The sequence below is a fragment of the Leucoraja erinacea genome, chromosome 30, assembly GCF_028641065.1.
Source record: "Leucoraja erinacea ecotype New England chromosome 30, Leri_hhj_1, whole genome shotgun sequence".
Lineage (NCBI taxonomy): Eukaryota > Metazoa > Chordata > Chondrichthyes > Rajiformes > Rajidae > Leucoraja > Leucoraja erinaceus.
In genome coordinates, this window is record NC_073406.1 from 6,382,428 (window position 1) to 6,398,380 (window position 15,953).

Sequence of the window (15,953 nt, forward strand, 5' to 3'; positions counted from 1 at the left end):
AAAGAAAACTGAAAGAAAGGTGGGGCAGAACATGCCTGGCAGGTATTTTCTCCAGGTGCTCTGGTTTCCTCCTACACTCCTATTACATACAGGTTTTAGGCTAATTGGCTTTGGTAAAAATAGTAAATTGTCCCTATTATGCAGGATAGTGCTAGTGATCTCTAAAGTCAAATGTTTGGGGATGTACATGTGAGCAGAAAAGAGTTGTTCTTGTCATTTAATCTCTCCTGTTCCCCCTAACATGTTTCTTAAAACTTAGTGTTACTATTGTTTTTCATGTACCTGAAACCTTTTTTCCCCTGTAAAGATACTGCAAATCTTGCTGAGTATTTCCAACGCATTACTTTTTTCCAGCATATGAATTAAGACAGGGACTAGGCTACTCAGCCTCTTGAGATTGTACTTCTATTATTAGATTATGGTTGATCTGATTGTAACCTTAATGCATTTTCATGTACTCCTGATAACCTTCCACTCGCTTGCTTATAAGAATCTATCTACTGCTGCCTTAGGGGACCGAGGATCTAGTGGGTGGGAGGAACGGAAGGGAATTTAGTATGTTAGTAAATGGTGTTAGGTAAACTGTTGGGACTGAAGGCAGATAAATCCCCAGGGCCTGATGATCTGCATCCTAGAATACTCAATGTGATGGCCCTAGAAATTGTGGATGCATTAGTGATCATTTTCCAATAGTCTCTCGACTCTGGATCAGTTCATGTGGGCTGGAGGGTAGCCACTTTTTAAGAAAGGAGGGAGAGAGAGAAAACGGGGAATTATAGACCACTTCGCCTTAAATTGGTAGGTGGGGACGTTGCTTGAGTAGATTATTAAAGATATTATAGCAGTGCATTTGGAAAGCAGTGACAGGATAGTTCAAAGTCAGCATGGATTTATGAAGGGGAAATCATGCTTGACTAATCTTCTGGAATTTTTTGAGGATGTAACAAGTAGAATGGATAAGGGACAGCCAGTCGATGTGGTGTGTCTGGACTTTCAAAAAGCCTTTTGACAAGGTCCCAAACAAGAGATTAGTGTGCAAAATTAGAGCACATGGTATTGGGGGTAGGGTATTGACATGGATAGAGAACTGGTTGGCAGACAGGAAGCAAAGAGTAGGAATTAACGGGCCCTTTTCAGAATCGCAGGCAGTGACTAGTGGGGTGCCCCAAGGCTCGGTGCTGGGACCCCAGTTATTTACAATATATATAGATGATTTAGACGAGGGAATTAAATGTGGCATCTCCAAGTTTACGAATGACACAAAGCTGGGTGGCAGTGTGAGCTGCGATGAGGATGTTAAGAAGCTGCAGGGTGACTTGGATAGGCCGGGTGAGTGGGCAGATGCAGTATAATGTGGATAAATGTGAGGTTATCCACTTTGGTGGCAAGAACAGGAAGGCAGATTATTGTCTGAATGGTGTCAGATTAGGAAAAGGGGAGGTGCAGCGAGACCTGGGTGTGCTTGTACATCAGTCACTGAAAGTAAGCATGCAGTTACAGCAGGCAGTGAAGATAGCTAATTTGGCCTTCATTGTGCGAGGATTTAACTTTAGGAGCAAGGAGGTCCTACTGCAGTTGTACAGGGACCTGGAGTATTGTGTGCAATTTTGGCCTCTTAATTTGAGGAACACATTATTGCTATTGAGCGATAGCAGCGTAGGTTCACCAGGTTAATTCCTGGGATGGCGGGACTGAAATATGGTGAAAGAATGGGTCGAGTGGGCTTGTATTCACTGGAATTTAGAAGGATGAGAGGAGGATCTTATAGAAACATATACAATTCTTAAAGGATTTAATAGGCTAGATGCAGGAAAAATGGTCCCGATGTTGGGGGAGTACAGAACCAGGGGTCACAGTTTAAGAATAAGGCCATTTAGGACTGAGATGAGGAAAAACTTCTTCACCAAGAGTTGTGAATCTGTGGAATTCTCTGCCACAGAAGGCAGTGGAGGACAATTCACTGGATTTTTTCAAGAGAGAGTTATATTTAGCTCTTAGAGCTAAAGGAATCAAGAGATATGGGGAAAAAGCATTAACGGGGTACTGATTTTGGATGATCAGCCATGATCATATCGAATGGTGGTGCTGGTTCGAAGGGCCGAATGGCCTACTCCTGCATCTTGTTCTATGTTTTCTATGTTTCTCTATGTTAAGAGTCAATCTGAAGAAGGTTCCTGACCTGAAACATTGCCTGTGTATTTCCTCCAGAGACACTGCCTGACCCGCTGTTACTGCAGGACTTTGTTTTGCTCAAGATTCTAGCACTCGAAAGAAAAAGCTTTTGCCTCATCTTTGTCTTAAATCAGTAGCTTCTTTTAAACATAACTCTCACTTCTATATTCTTCCACGAGAGGAAATGTCCTCTTCACATCCTCCCTGTTGAGATCCTTCAAGATCTTATACATTTTAGCAAATGATCTTATTCTTTTGAACTCCTGTGGAAAGGTGCGTAATTAGACAAATCTTTCCTTATAAGACAATCTGCTCATTCCTTGAAGCCCAAGAAACTGCAAATGCTGGAATCTTGAGCAAAACATAAAGTGCTGGAGGAACTTGGGGGGCCAGGCAGCACATGTGGAGGGAATGGACAGACATTGTTTAGGGTCGGGGCCCTTCTTCAGACTGATGGAAAAGGGAGGAGAAAGCTTATGGATCTACACTGTGCTCATGAACCTGTAGAAGCTCCTGGATTTATGTTTACATTTTAATAACTTGATTCTTGTTTTCAAATCTGTCCAAGATATTGCTGCTACTTGTCTATGTAACCTCCCCTAGCACAATCCTCTGATCTCCAAATCTCCCTCTGTCAATCATTGCTAATTTCAGTTGTTTCACATTTGCAGCTAATTAATATCTTGACTTTCTCATTCTAAAACTCTTTGGCTACCAACCTCCTTATTTTATTTAAAATGGTCATTATAATTTACCCAAGCAAATACCCAACAGTCAGGGCCAGCCTTAAGACAATTGGACCGATTGCCCCCAATTGGGCCCCGCGCCTAAGGGGGCCTCGCGCTAATTTTCCGTATTTTGTACGGAAATACGAATTTGCGTTGTTAAATACAGATTATTTTTTTTTTAACATTCCCCCCCCCCCCCCCCCCCCCCCCCCGACATCAGTCTGAAGTAGGGTCTCGACCCAAAACGTCGCCTATTCCTTCTCTCCACAGATGCTGCCTCACCCGCCGAGTTTCTCCAGCATTTTTCCAGCATCTGCAGTTCTTTCTTAAACATTATAATATACCTTATTATTTTCCAATATCTCATAATGAGGCAGAGGGCTAACTTTTATTTGATACCACTCTTGGAGAATCTTGGGAGATGTTATTTATTTTGTTGGATTTGCTTTATTAGCGTAAATTGTAATAGGGATTACCCAATTTTTATTGTACCTTTTCAGACCAGATCTCACGTACCTATCTATGGACTATTAGATGAACTCCCAATCAATTGTTCTTGTAACATTAGCAATCTTTTATTTAATAATAATAGTCAAAACCATTTTTTGTCCCTTATGAGACCATATTACAATATCTTGTTAAGTTTCACATACATGCTAACGTGTTTAAATATTTAAAACATTTCACTAACTTAAAATGCTAAACATCAACCAAACCCTGCTGGTAATCTGTTTTTTTCAAATATGTTACCATCTATTAATAATTTAATTTTGGTTGAACATCATTATATTTTAACAAAATCACTTAATTGATTGTAAAGCATGTTTAGGGTATCTGGAGGTCATGAAGGGCATTGCATAAATATGTCTTTTATCTTATCTTCTGACTGTTACTGTATTCCTATCTATGTTGATCGCCATCTGCTACCCTCTGCTCATTAACCTGCCGTGTTCATATTTATTTTTGATGAACACACATTGATAAGCATGGTTAGAACAACATACATTTGTGTCGGCTAGAATCATACATAGTCCTCTATCCACTCATACAGTTGTAAAGATTGTATCAGCAACTCCGACCTGTGTAGGATTTTACACAGTTTTCATTTGATGACTCCATTGCAGTTGCAAATTTAGCAGATTGGGACTCATCAATCTTACTGCTACATGTTGCGATGTATTTATTTACTCATTTATTGATCTGGTATAGAATTAAGTAATAAATTATGGACCACTTAATACAATTCAATCATAATAAATGCCTAATATTGAATACCAGAAAAATATTCATATCTAATGCTGATTTATAGATTGTCAACACTTAAAGTTCATGTGTTTTGCTATGTTATGTTACTCTCGATATAACTAACTTAACATCTCATCTCATACTAACTTTCAGTTTTAGTCTTGAAATTTAGTATTTTAACAGGCAGATAATAAAGCAATATAGGAATTGAATGATTTTACATAGAAGTACAGTGTCCAAATAACATCGGCCTATGGATTATGAAATTATGGATGAACCAGCACCTGATTGAAATGCATTTCTAATCCATGCAAGTAGCAAATGTACATCTCAGTTCCATATTTTTACTTCAGCCATTGATTGTTGGAGAAATTTAGTGTAATATTTTACAAATCTGAGTTACAAGACGCCAAATGTCTAGTATTAAAGGCTCACCTGGTGTCAGCCTAACTTATATACTCTCAAATATCCTGGATTCATTCCTTGACCTGTGCTGAATAATTAATGTTAGAATTGTAGTTTGTGTATGCCTACAAATATTGAGCAAGAGCAGATCTGGATTTAGTTGCAGTCCAAACTTACTTATGACCAGGGTAATGGAATATCTTGGGCCTCAAAATCATTAAGAAAGAAGAGCCAGTCTCTTCAAGAAAAGAAGAGATGAAAATTAGGAGTAAAGCAACTTAATGGTGAATACTTTGCCAACTTTTGACATTTAATTAATTCCTCTTAGAAGGAATTCCATTTCAAATTGTGATCCTGCTGATGAAATACTGTAGCTCCAAAAATAATTTCCATTTTATTAAAATAGGTTCACCTAATTACCTTGAATGGCATGAGACAGATGTTGGGTATTACTTAAATAATCCTAGTTCTTTTTGCATTGGTAACCCAAGATAATTAAATTCTGTGTCTAATTTAAGTTTAAATTGATTTGGGTTTTTTTTGTATTTCTTAATACTCTAGTTGCTCTGTGGTATAGCTTCTTGGCCTACATAGCCTAGATTTTAAATATATATTTATGCAATATTGATTTTTTAAAGGCCATATTTGGATTTAAGCATAACGTATATGGCATTTTAAGCAAACTATTGTAAAATCAAAGACCTTAGCTACAGACCGTTATTTAAAATGCCGGGTGGTAATAGTTCAGGCAATATTAAAGGATCCCTTTGTATCTACAACATTTTAAAAGTGTTGTTGATATTGACTTTTTCGGAGTAAATTTTGGTTCAGTGGCTGATTTTCCCCCCCCCCCCCCCCCCCCAATATTTTTATGGCCTATTTGTTTTATTCTATGATTCACAATCCTGCTTATAAAGATAAAGTGTATTCATAACCTGTTAATATGGGTGGAAAATAATCTTCTTCGTCTGTACCTTGATTTCAATTCAAATTGGACAGAAGGAGCTAGTCCTTTATCTGACAACTGTCAAGAATTGTAATGGATTTGAGTTTGGGTATCTACAGTTCAATTCTAGGTTGACATTTAGATCCAGAAAGGTATACATGTGACTGGAAAGGGAAGTCTTAAGTAGATGTTTTTCCTCCTGAAAGTTGAGGCAGTGTGGTGATACAGTGAACAAAGCACCTTCGAACTACAACGTGTCTTGGATGTTCAAGGGACTTTCGGCTTTTGTTTGTTTTGCACTGTGTTTTTTATTTTATGAGCTTTTATTTATTCAACTTTTTTTCTTTGTTTACTGTGGTATCTATTGAGTACTGTGTTTACAAACCTGTTGACCTGCTACATGTAAGAATTTCCTTGTTTCATTTCATTACATATGACAATTAAACACTCTTGACAATTCTAGCTCTGCTAAGAAAATGTCAAAGGGTTCTCCCTGCTCCTGGTTGTGACAGAACCAGTAACAATCATAGTAATTGTGTTGCAATGTACTTGTATTACATCAAATGCATTCTCTAAGTTCTCATTTGAGGCGTATTGGACATTTCTCTACCCTCATGGTAATGGCAGATAAAATGGTGCAGATACAATAACAAATATGTTCTTTTACTTATAGTATTATTTGTACAGTATTTTCAAGAATCAAGAGACACTTCTACTGAGTGCAAATGTTTCCTTGCACTTACAGTTTTATTTGTACAGTGATCATCTTCCACTGAATCAATCAAACTCTGGCATCTTCCACACTAAATCATTGTTGCAGCAACAGACTGCATTTACTCACATGATACAATCTTTGAAACAGCAGTGATTATTAACATCCAATTATACGTAATGGCACATATGTTACAGGAGAAGCTTATTTAGTTCCTTTTCTCCCCCTCTGCGTGTGATGGTATCATGTTACACAAGTCTCTGTCACTCTCAGGGCTACACCATAGAGGATTGGGACAACGTGCGACTGCTGATTGACAATGGAGGACGCACAAAATGTTAGCGCATGCTTACTATGTTCATCAGCATGTCACAAGAGGCTGACTACTGGTTGTAATTTCTAGCCCAATAATTCCCATTGTGGCACTTGCATCATGACTGTGTCCAGTTTTAAACATTTGTCATTGTGACTATTTCTTTAACTTTAACCTGGGTCACAATTAGATTGTCAAAATGATATTTTGAACGTAAACTAATCCATTCCTATTCCTGTATAAACATTATTTAATTGTTGTTATTGAATTTGCTCTTTGTTTAAGTGGAGAAATTCTGTTGGGAAGGGCTGCATTTTAGAATCACTTACATTGGAAATTGATATAAATGGATTTGATGTTTTTAACAATGTAAATCAGTACCTGGGTCATCACCTTTTTTATTTGAAATAAATAATTCTGACATGTAGGAGAAAGAACATTGTGTGTATTTTAGTTGTACATGCAGGTAATCCACATTAGGCAAGTAATTGTAAATGTTATTAGCCCTGTATTACTTAGAGTGGAACAGCTGCATCTTTTAATAACTAGACAGGTTGCACCTTGTGTACAAGGCAAATGCTTTCTCTGATTTGATGTAGAATAAACAGAGGAGGGCAGGAGTGTTCACGTTGTATATTTAAATTGTTTGCCTTGCAGTTTGAATATTAGGCTCTAGGTGCAGTATTCACTCCATTAAGAGGCAAAAAAAATCTTCTTCAGTTGAGCCAGACAAAAAAATCTTATAAACAAAATATCCTATTTCAGGCATTACTATTTGTACATTAATTGTCGAAAGACAGCTTTGCGATGGGGCATTTAAGAATTTACCTGATTTTAACTCTTTAAAAAGTGCTAATTCATGCTATGTTACAATTCTGTGGAGAGTGACAGTTAATATTTCACAACTGAGCTTAGACTTTGAATGTTGGCAGTTTGTAGCCAAGTGTGATTTTTGTCCTTACCTGACAGATACATTACAATGACAGATCTCTGATCACTGGCTCAATGATTACAAAATCCAACCCTTAAAAATTGGTAAAATAAGAATTGCCAGAGAGCTTGGAAACTAAGTTCCAAGGGAGGAGCATCTGCGATTCAATTAGTGGAAAACTCCCAAAGGCCTTAGAATTTGTAGAGGAAATTTACAAGAATTATTCCATGGATGAAGCATTTTAATTCCAAAATTGGTGGTATCGTGGACCGTAAATACGTTTATTTAAGATTATAATAAGATGCAGATCAACTGGGAAAGTGGGCCAATGAAATGGCAGATGTAATTTAACTTGAACAAGTGTGCAGCATTACAATTTGGAAAGTTAGACCAGGGCAAGACATACACAGTAAATGGCAGTGCCCTGTGAGTGTTGTAGATCAGAGAGGGGGACAAGTACATAGTTACCTAGCAAGATGACACAAAGTAAAGGAGTAACTCAGTAGGACAGGCAACATCTCTGGAGAACATGGATTGGTGATGTTTCAGTCTGAGACCCTTCTTTACAATGATTATAATGGGGGGAGAAAACCTATATGTAATAGGTCGACACAGGAGAGGGTTTCTTCTGACAGGTAAATGGTTGGAACAAAGGTCAGAGAAAAGAACAGTAGGTGTGAGATCGGTTTGAAGAATTTGGGATTGTGAAGCCAGGGAGAGGAAAGTAGCGTGGGGGGGGGGGGGGGGGGGGGGGGGGGGGGAGGGGGGGGGGGGGGGGGGGGGGGGGGGGGGGGGGGGGGGGAAAATAGGTCAGAGTGGCACAGGGTAGGGTGGGGGGGAGGAGAGGGAGGGGAGAAAGGGGGGGGGTAGTTAAAGGTTGTATAAAATTGCAGAATTCAACAGTCAAACCGTTGGGTTGTAAGCTACCCAAGTGGAATATGAGATGCTGTTTCACCAGTTAGTGTGTGACCTCACTCTGGCAATGATAGAAATGTCAGCCTTGGAATGAAAAGGGGAGTTAAAATGGTTAGCATTGGCCTTGGTGGACCGAACATAAGTGTTCAGTGAAACGGTCGCCGAGTCTATGCTTGGTCTCGCCGATGTACAGGAGTAGCAATGTTACAAAATTTTGAGATTTAAAAAATCAAGTCTGCAATTTATCCCATCAGATAAAGCATAACAATAAGTTTAATTTGACACCTAATTCACTTTCATATCTCAAGTAATAAAAAGTTATGGCCATTTTCACACTCGGAAATTAGCATCTTGTTCCCTATTGATTTTCTATGGACATAACAAAAAAGCTGTGATCGTGGACAGTCAAAAGCCCATAACCTTCTTAAAAATTAAGAGAACTGAATGAAATTTTCAGTTATCATAGATTGAAGCATTCTGAAACAAATATAAAATAATCTTACTTGGATGACCTGAAATTAAAGCATATAATTAGTTAGTTACCCAATTGTAGCTAATTTCAAACTTCAATTACTAGATCTAAACATCTATCCATTTCTTAATAAATGATTAACATTTTTAAATAGCCCAAGTGTCCAAATAATATTCACAAATAATTCACAATAAAACATGATTTTTAAATCTCATTTACATCAATTTATAGGCCAAATGGAAGGAATTTAGTGTTCACTTGCTGTAAATTAAAGTCATTTTAAATCTGCTTTCTAGTGGGTTCCTGTGAACGCGCTGGTTTAGAACGTTCACATTGTGTTGGATTTGTGCCCTCAAATGCCCAGAAAAATACTGCGGGGTATAAAGAGCCCAAAATGAACTACTCGCTATAGAAAACTTTAGATACAGGGTTATATACAAGCCCCATTTAATGTAAAAATAAGGTACATACCTTTAATTCTTTGCTTTATAAAGAGGATATGAGAGTAGAGAACAGCGTCTTTGCAAGAGGTAGAGTGGGAGGAAGTGTAGTCCAGATAACTGTGGTAGTCAGTAGGTTTATAATAGACATCAGTCGATAGTCTGTCCCCTGAGATGGAGGCAGAAAGGGGTGAGGTGTCAGAGATAGTCAGGTGAATTTGAAGGCAGGGTGGAAGGTAGTGGTAAAGTTTTTGAAATGCATGAGGTCTACATGGGTGTAGGGGCCAACCCGATGCAGTCATCAATGTAGCAGAGAAAGAGTTGGAGCATTGGGCCAGTGTACGCCTGAAACGAGGACTATTCAATTTAGTAGCCCTGTCCCACGGTACGAGTTCATTCCAAGAGCTCTCCCGAGTTTAAAAAAAATCAAACTCGTGGTAAGCACGGAGAATGAACGTAGCGGGTACGTTGGAGCTTGGGGACGTCTCTTAGCGGCTCGTAACGCTAACAGCAGGTACTCGGGGAGACAGCAGGTACTCGGAGGGCTCCTTCCCATTCCCACTGATATTTCTGACCTGTGCCTCCTCCATTCCCAGAGTGAGATTGAATGCAAATTAGAGGAACAGCATCTCACATTCTGCTTGGGCAGCTTATAACCCAACAGTGTTCTTGAGACTCTTGAAAGGCGCCCATAAATAAAATTTATTATTATTATTATTAGTATGAACGTTGAATTCTCCAATTTTAGATAACCTGTAACTAACAACTTTACTCCCCCTCTCTTTCTCCCCGCCCCCTTCTGTCCCCTGGATTCCCACCTATTTTCCCCCCCCTCACCCCCCCCCCCCCCCCCCCCCCCCCCCCCCACTACTACCCCCACCTCCTCCTTCACAATCTGCACCTCCTCAAACCTGTCTCACACGTACTGTTCTTATCTCTGGCCTTTGTTCCAACCATCTGCCTGTCAAAACCCCCCCTCGCTTGTGTCGACCTGTTGCCTGCTGCACTTTGTCCTGCCTCTCCCCTTTTCCGGTGTTGTTCTCCCCCTCTACAATCAGTCTGAAAAAGGGTCTCAACCCATAATGTTACCTATCCACGTTCTCCAGAGATGATGCCTGACTTGCTGTGTTACTCTAGCACATTGTATCATTTTGTGTATTCACCAGCATCTGCAGTTCTTTGTTTCTACATTAGCATCCTAGTGACACAGATAGACGTGGTGTAAAAAAAAGGCATTTGGAAAGGCGTTTGCTTTCATTGGTCAAGGCATAAAAGACGAGAGTTGATACTTCACATTACAGCTGTACAGGATGTTGGTGAGACAGTGCGTGGAGTATTGTGAGCAGTTCTGATTGCCTAGCCATGAGAAGGATGTTATTAATTGACAATGAAGCAGAAGAAAAATCACAAGGATTTTGCCAGGACTGGACAGCCTGGTGCTTTTTTCCTTGAAGTGTCGGAGTCTGAGTGGTGACCTTATAAAGATATATAAAGTCATGAGGAGCTTAGATAAGGTGAATGGTCACTGTCTTTTTCAAGAGGTACTTGAAAGGAAAACAAATCTCAGCTTCTTCCAACATCAGAGGTCTTTCAACCCATCAAGTGTATGCCAGCAGCCTGACCATTCCCATTTTTCCACAATTTTGTCACCTATTCTTTCTCAAGTGCCCATCAGCTGCTGCCTGGTTGTCTTGGTACCTGGGCTATTTGCAATAGCCAATTAATGTAGCAGAAGCAAGAGAATGAGTGAGACTATGGAACTAGGTATGTGTAAGAAGGAACTGCAGATGCTGGTTTAAACTGAAGATAGAGACAAAAAACTGGAGTAACTCAGTGGGACAGGCAGCATCTCTGGAGAGAAGGAATGGGATCTGAAGAAGGTCTCGACCCAAAATGTCACCCATTCCTTTCCAGAGATGCTGCCTGTCCCGCTGAGTTACTTCAGCTTTTTGTGTCTATATCTATGGAACTAGGTAGATTGCTGATCTGTTGACTTGCATGCACAATTTGTTGTAAGGCCTCTTTCTGTACAGTTGTCTGTTTTATGATAGTTGAAATAGATTTTCTGCCGAAAGATTGTTGAAAATTTGGATGATGATGACTGTGTCTGGTGAGGAGTTTATAGTGAAATTTTGAGGACTGAGCGTTAAGAATCTTGGATTTGCTGTGGGCTGGGAATGGGCATGGAAGATCACCAGATTTTTTTTTTCTCCTGTTATATTCACCATTCTCTCCCATTCCACGTAAAAAGGGCTTTTCGGGACCAATGATGATCTTTATCTTAAGCCTATGGTATGGTATACCATAATGTATGTCATTATCATGAAAGAATAATAACAAAGAAGAAGATGTAGGCAGCATTTAAGGAGGCTGCATCCATAATATATTACACCCACTGTGCAATATATTGTCACATATCCTATGACAATCTTGGTGGGGACATGTGGATTAGAAGGCTTTACTAAATTGGCAATGTCGAGTAATGCCAGCTATTACATGACTGTCTGCATCCATGATCATCTGACTCTGCAGCTGTCCATGCCTATGAAGGTCAGAAGAGCAATCAGCTTTTTTGGCACCAGCTCATTCCAAGCAGACTCTGTGATAATGACTAGGGTGTGTTAGGATGTACAAAAATAATATATCCAATGTATCTACCTTCACGGTCTTTGCTTGGAGATTTGTGTGAAGTACGAGAAGCATTAACAGTCTGACTAGCCATAAGGTAAACACTTATTTCAAGGCTTTTATCATAATTTTGACATTGAATAAAGTCATTGAATGAATGTTTCTAATTGGCTCCCCAAATCCATGTTATAATCCACTTTTAATCCAGAATTAAAAACCAAAGTCCTTGTCTTGCTTGGTATTGGCTGAAGTGGATAACTGCAATGGGAATGGTACCTCTGACCTATAGGTAACCTCGATTCAACTGGAAGAATGCATTCGGAAGTAGATTCAGGAACTGATGCAAACATGTCAGAACCAACAGATAATTTTAAATAATGTTCACAGGAAACACATGGCCCTCTTCAACCTCCATACTCCAACATATCAATCTTTTCCCCACACAGTTCCGTACCTCTTGACTACTTCCTTTTCTGCATGAAACTACGTCATTCTAATGATCTATTGTACTATTATGGCTGCCAAGTATTAAGGTTATCAATTTATTGAGTTTTTTCTTGGTTATTGTATTTTTATCTGTGTGTAATGTGCTTATGGGCAATATGCTCAGAATCTCACTCGCCATTCATTCGCATTCAATGAAGGCGATAATGTTAAAACATTATCAAATCTTCTGGTTATGAAACCCAATAACTTTTTTAACTCTTATTCATGCAGTGAGCTTGTAATTATTGTGTGTTTGAACCCTCATTCTCTTTTATGTCATTGCACCTTTCCCTGTTCTTCATTTCTTCCTTATATCTGATATTGGATCTTATCTAATTCCTTATGTTATTTCTTGTAGATCATTGTGGTTGCTATTTTAGTGCCGTGTATAAATCTGGACTATTTCCCCTTGTCTCCCCGATTCACATGATTTCATCCTTTTAGTAAACTTCTGCTTGCAAGTTTCCTGTCCCTAACTCCCAGAATGTTTTCCAGTAAGATTGAGGGAAATACTACTACGCAGTAGGGGAGAACTGATCTAAGAAATGTGATGCTATCGGCGTATGAAAATTGAGAAGATGTTTTAAATATACAAACAAGTATTGGTGTTAGATCCCACTCGCCGCCTGCTTAACCGGAGGACACCGAGGCCATGGAATCGGAGCTTTGTCCTCGGTCAACACGATATAGGACTAACTGACAAGCTACTTACAGTTTCATATTTAAATATTTGTAATTGAAGGTTAAATGTAGCCATTTGGAAAATTCCTGTGTGGCCTCTTGTGGGCTTTAACAGGATAATGTGCACTGATAAGACTCCGCCACTAGTTGTCTCAGTTGCACGTACTTGCACAAAATGACGATCACAACCAATACATTTAAATATATTTCCTCTGCTGTTTTAAAATTAGGTGCGTTAGTGTACTTGTGCCATCTTCTTTCCTATTGATATTATTGAAAGATTATGGTTCTCCTGCTGATAGCTGTATTTTACGCCTGAACCTTTCTTATCTCAGTTCTGCCGGCCTGGAGCTGGACCTTGACCCGCCGCTTTGACACTATAATCCCGGCTTCATTTCACGGAGTGGTCCTGCAGAACCCCCAGCATTACTGCACCAGAAGTGGGTTAGGGGAAAACCAAAGGGCCACAGGAGTTTGCGACGATTAGCAGGTAAATCATCCTGGCAGATTGAGATTGGGTGGGATATTTCCCATCGTTGCTTCGGGACTGTGCTTTGTTTCAAAGATCTTTGCTTTGTTTCACAATCTGATCGGGGGGTGGGTCAAGGTAAAACAAAAACACGCTTGGAAAAGAAAGCTTAGGAAGCCGAGCTGCGTTTCGCTATATATAATCAGGCAGTGAAACCGACAACCAGCCAGTGGCGTTCTGCGCAATGTTGGGTGGGAAGTGGGCGCTTAGTTAAATCCATAAATGTATTTCCTGTCTCCGCGGATTTTGGAGAGCAATATATATTCTTTCCTCCCTCCGCAACTCCTTGTTGCACTCATCCCTTCCTACCAGGCCACCCAAACCACCCTTTCCCCGCCTCATCCACTCTCTTCCCAGGTACTTCACCCTGCAACCTCAAGTCATATAACACCTGCCCCACTATCTCCTTTTTACAAGCAATCACCGTAAAAATCTGCATTAGTGAAAAATAGTTTGGATGATATAAGATACAACTACCATAATGATTCACTAATGCTTGCAGTATATAGACCTCCTAACCGTGGTGATAATCTGGAACAGAGTGGATATGAATCGACAGTGGTGGCCACTGTTGGTGCTGGCAGTGGTGACCACAAGGGTATTACAATAACAAGTACAAGGATTCAACAAATCAAATTGGCAAGTGCCTTGAGGATGTGTTTGTGGACTATTTTTTGGTTGACTCTTTAGAACAGTATTTTGAAGAACCAACAAGGGAACAGGCTATTTTAGATGAAGTCTGAAAAAGGATCTTGATCCGAAAGGTCACCTTTCTGTGTTCTCCAGGGATGCTGCCTGACTGTGAGTTAATGCTGCCTGACCTGCTGGGTTACTCCAGCACTTTATGGGGTTTTTTGTAGACCAGCATCTGCATTTCCTTGCTTGTACTATTTTAGTTTTTTTTTTAGCAATACAGGATTAATTAATGGTCATATAATAAAGTATTCCCCAGAATAATCAACATTTGCTCAAATTTCAAATGTTGTTGTGGGTGACAAATCTGAGTTTGAAAATATTGTCCTAAATCTATATTACTAAATTCTGATCTTAACCACTTCCTGTTATTCTGTATATTGATTTTAGAAAAAACGCTGCCACTTACGGCTGTGATTTTTGCCCATCTTACTCAGAGTCCCCCTCCGCTCCGCAGGACAAGAGGATTTTTCCCATCGATGAAAAATAAAAGAGTTATTAGTGTTTAAAAAATGTTGAGATTCTCTCACCTTCCGGAGGGACTAAAACCCGGAAGTGCCTCAGTCAGTCTCTGCAGGATGGAGGAGCGGGAGGATCACGTCTCTCAGTCTGAGCTGTGAATAACACTGAACACATGTCTACTAAACTGTGAGTGGTTTTACTGACCTGTTGTCAGTGCCTTTAATGTGGTTTGAAAATACAGTTCGGAAATGCTAAAGCTGTGTTGCCTTTGGTTTGGAAATGCTAAAGCTGTAAATGCTAAAGCTGTACTGTCTTTGGTTTGGAAATGCTAAAGCTGTGTTGCCTTTGGTTTGTTTGGAAATGCTAAAGCTGTGTTGCCTTTGTTTTGGAAATGCTAAAGCTGTGCCTTTGGTTTGGAAATGCTTGTGGTTTGGAATGCTAAAGCTGTGTTGCCTTTGGCTTGGAAATGCTAAAGCTGTGTTGCATTTGATTTGGAAATGCTAAAGCTGCGTTGCCTAATTAAAGTTGCCTTGCCTAATTAAAGTTGCCTTGCCTTCTATATAATTAAAAGTCTAATCTTGACCACTTCCTATTTGCACTTTACATTGATTTTAGAAAAAATGCTACCACGTACGGCTGTGATTTTTGGCCATCTTACTCAGAGTGGAAAAGGATTAGGCTCGTGCAAATGTTAGCCTGTTTGAGGAATATACTGGGGAATTAAAATGGGAAATAAAGAAATGGCAGATTCTAAATCATTTTTACTTTTTTTAGATAAGATACTAAATGCATTCTAATAATAATAGGCATTCGAGATGCTATGGGAGGGAGGAACATAAGATAACTCATCACCAGTCTAGTTTTCCTGCAACTTACTAATGAACTGCTATGGTTTTGGACAACGCTGCACTTTGAATATTGTGATCTCATTTATTCACTTATTCAAGTGAGTATTGATTATTCCATCTGAGTTGCGCCTCTTGAGTCTTTGGGATCAGAGTGGGATCCAGTTTCTGCTTTGTTTTTATATCTTAAATGTTAATATAGTGGACTCCATTTTGGGCTAATTGACCCTCAAGATATTGGAAGTAGGTTTCGTGGTGACGATAACATTTGGGCAATTGTGTGCTCCAGTGATAATAAACATTTCACATCCTCTCTGGCCAGAGACTAGTATTTCTTGGATCCAAGAGTT

General features: G+C 39.5%; 1 protein-coding gene across 6 annotated transcripts in view; it reads left to right on the top strand.

Moving 5' to 3' along the window:
- Window positions 1–15,953, top strand: part of zgc:154075 (uncharacterized protein LOC556929 homolog) — a 132,299-nt gene that overhangs the window by 6,084 nt on the left and 110,262 nt on the right. For 2 of the 6 annotated variants that reach the window (XR_008725861.1, XM_055659292.1), the window contains exon 1: window positions 12,753–13,564. The exons of 1 other annotated variant lie outside the window; for it this stretch is intronic. The gene's annotated coding sequence lies outside the window, so the exon portion shown is untranslated. Of the gene's footprint in view, window positions 1–12,751; window positions 13,565–14,642; window positions 14,945–15,953 lie in introns of those variants that run through there. 3 more of the 6 variants (XM_055659293.1, XM_055659294.1, XM_055659295.1) reach the window with 3 other exon arrangements.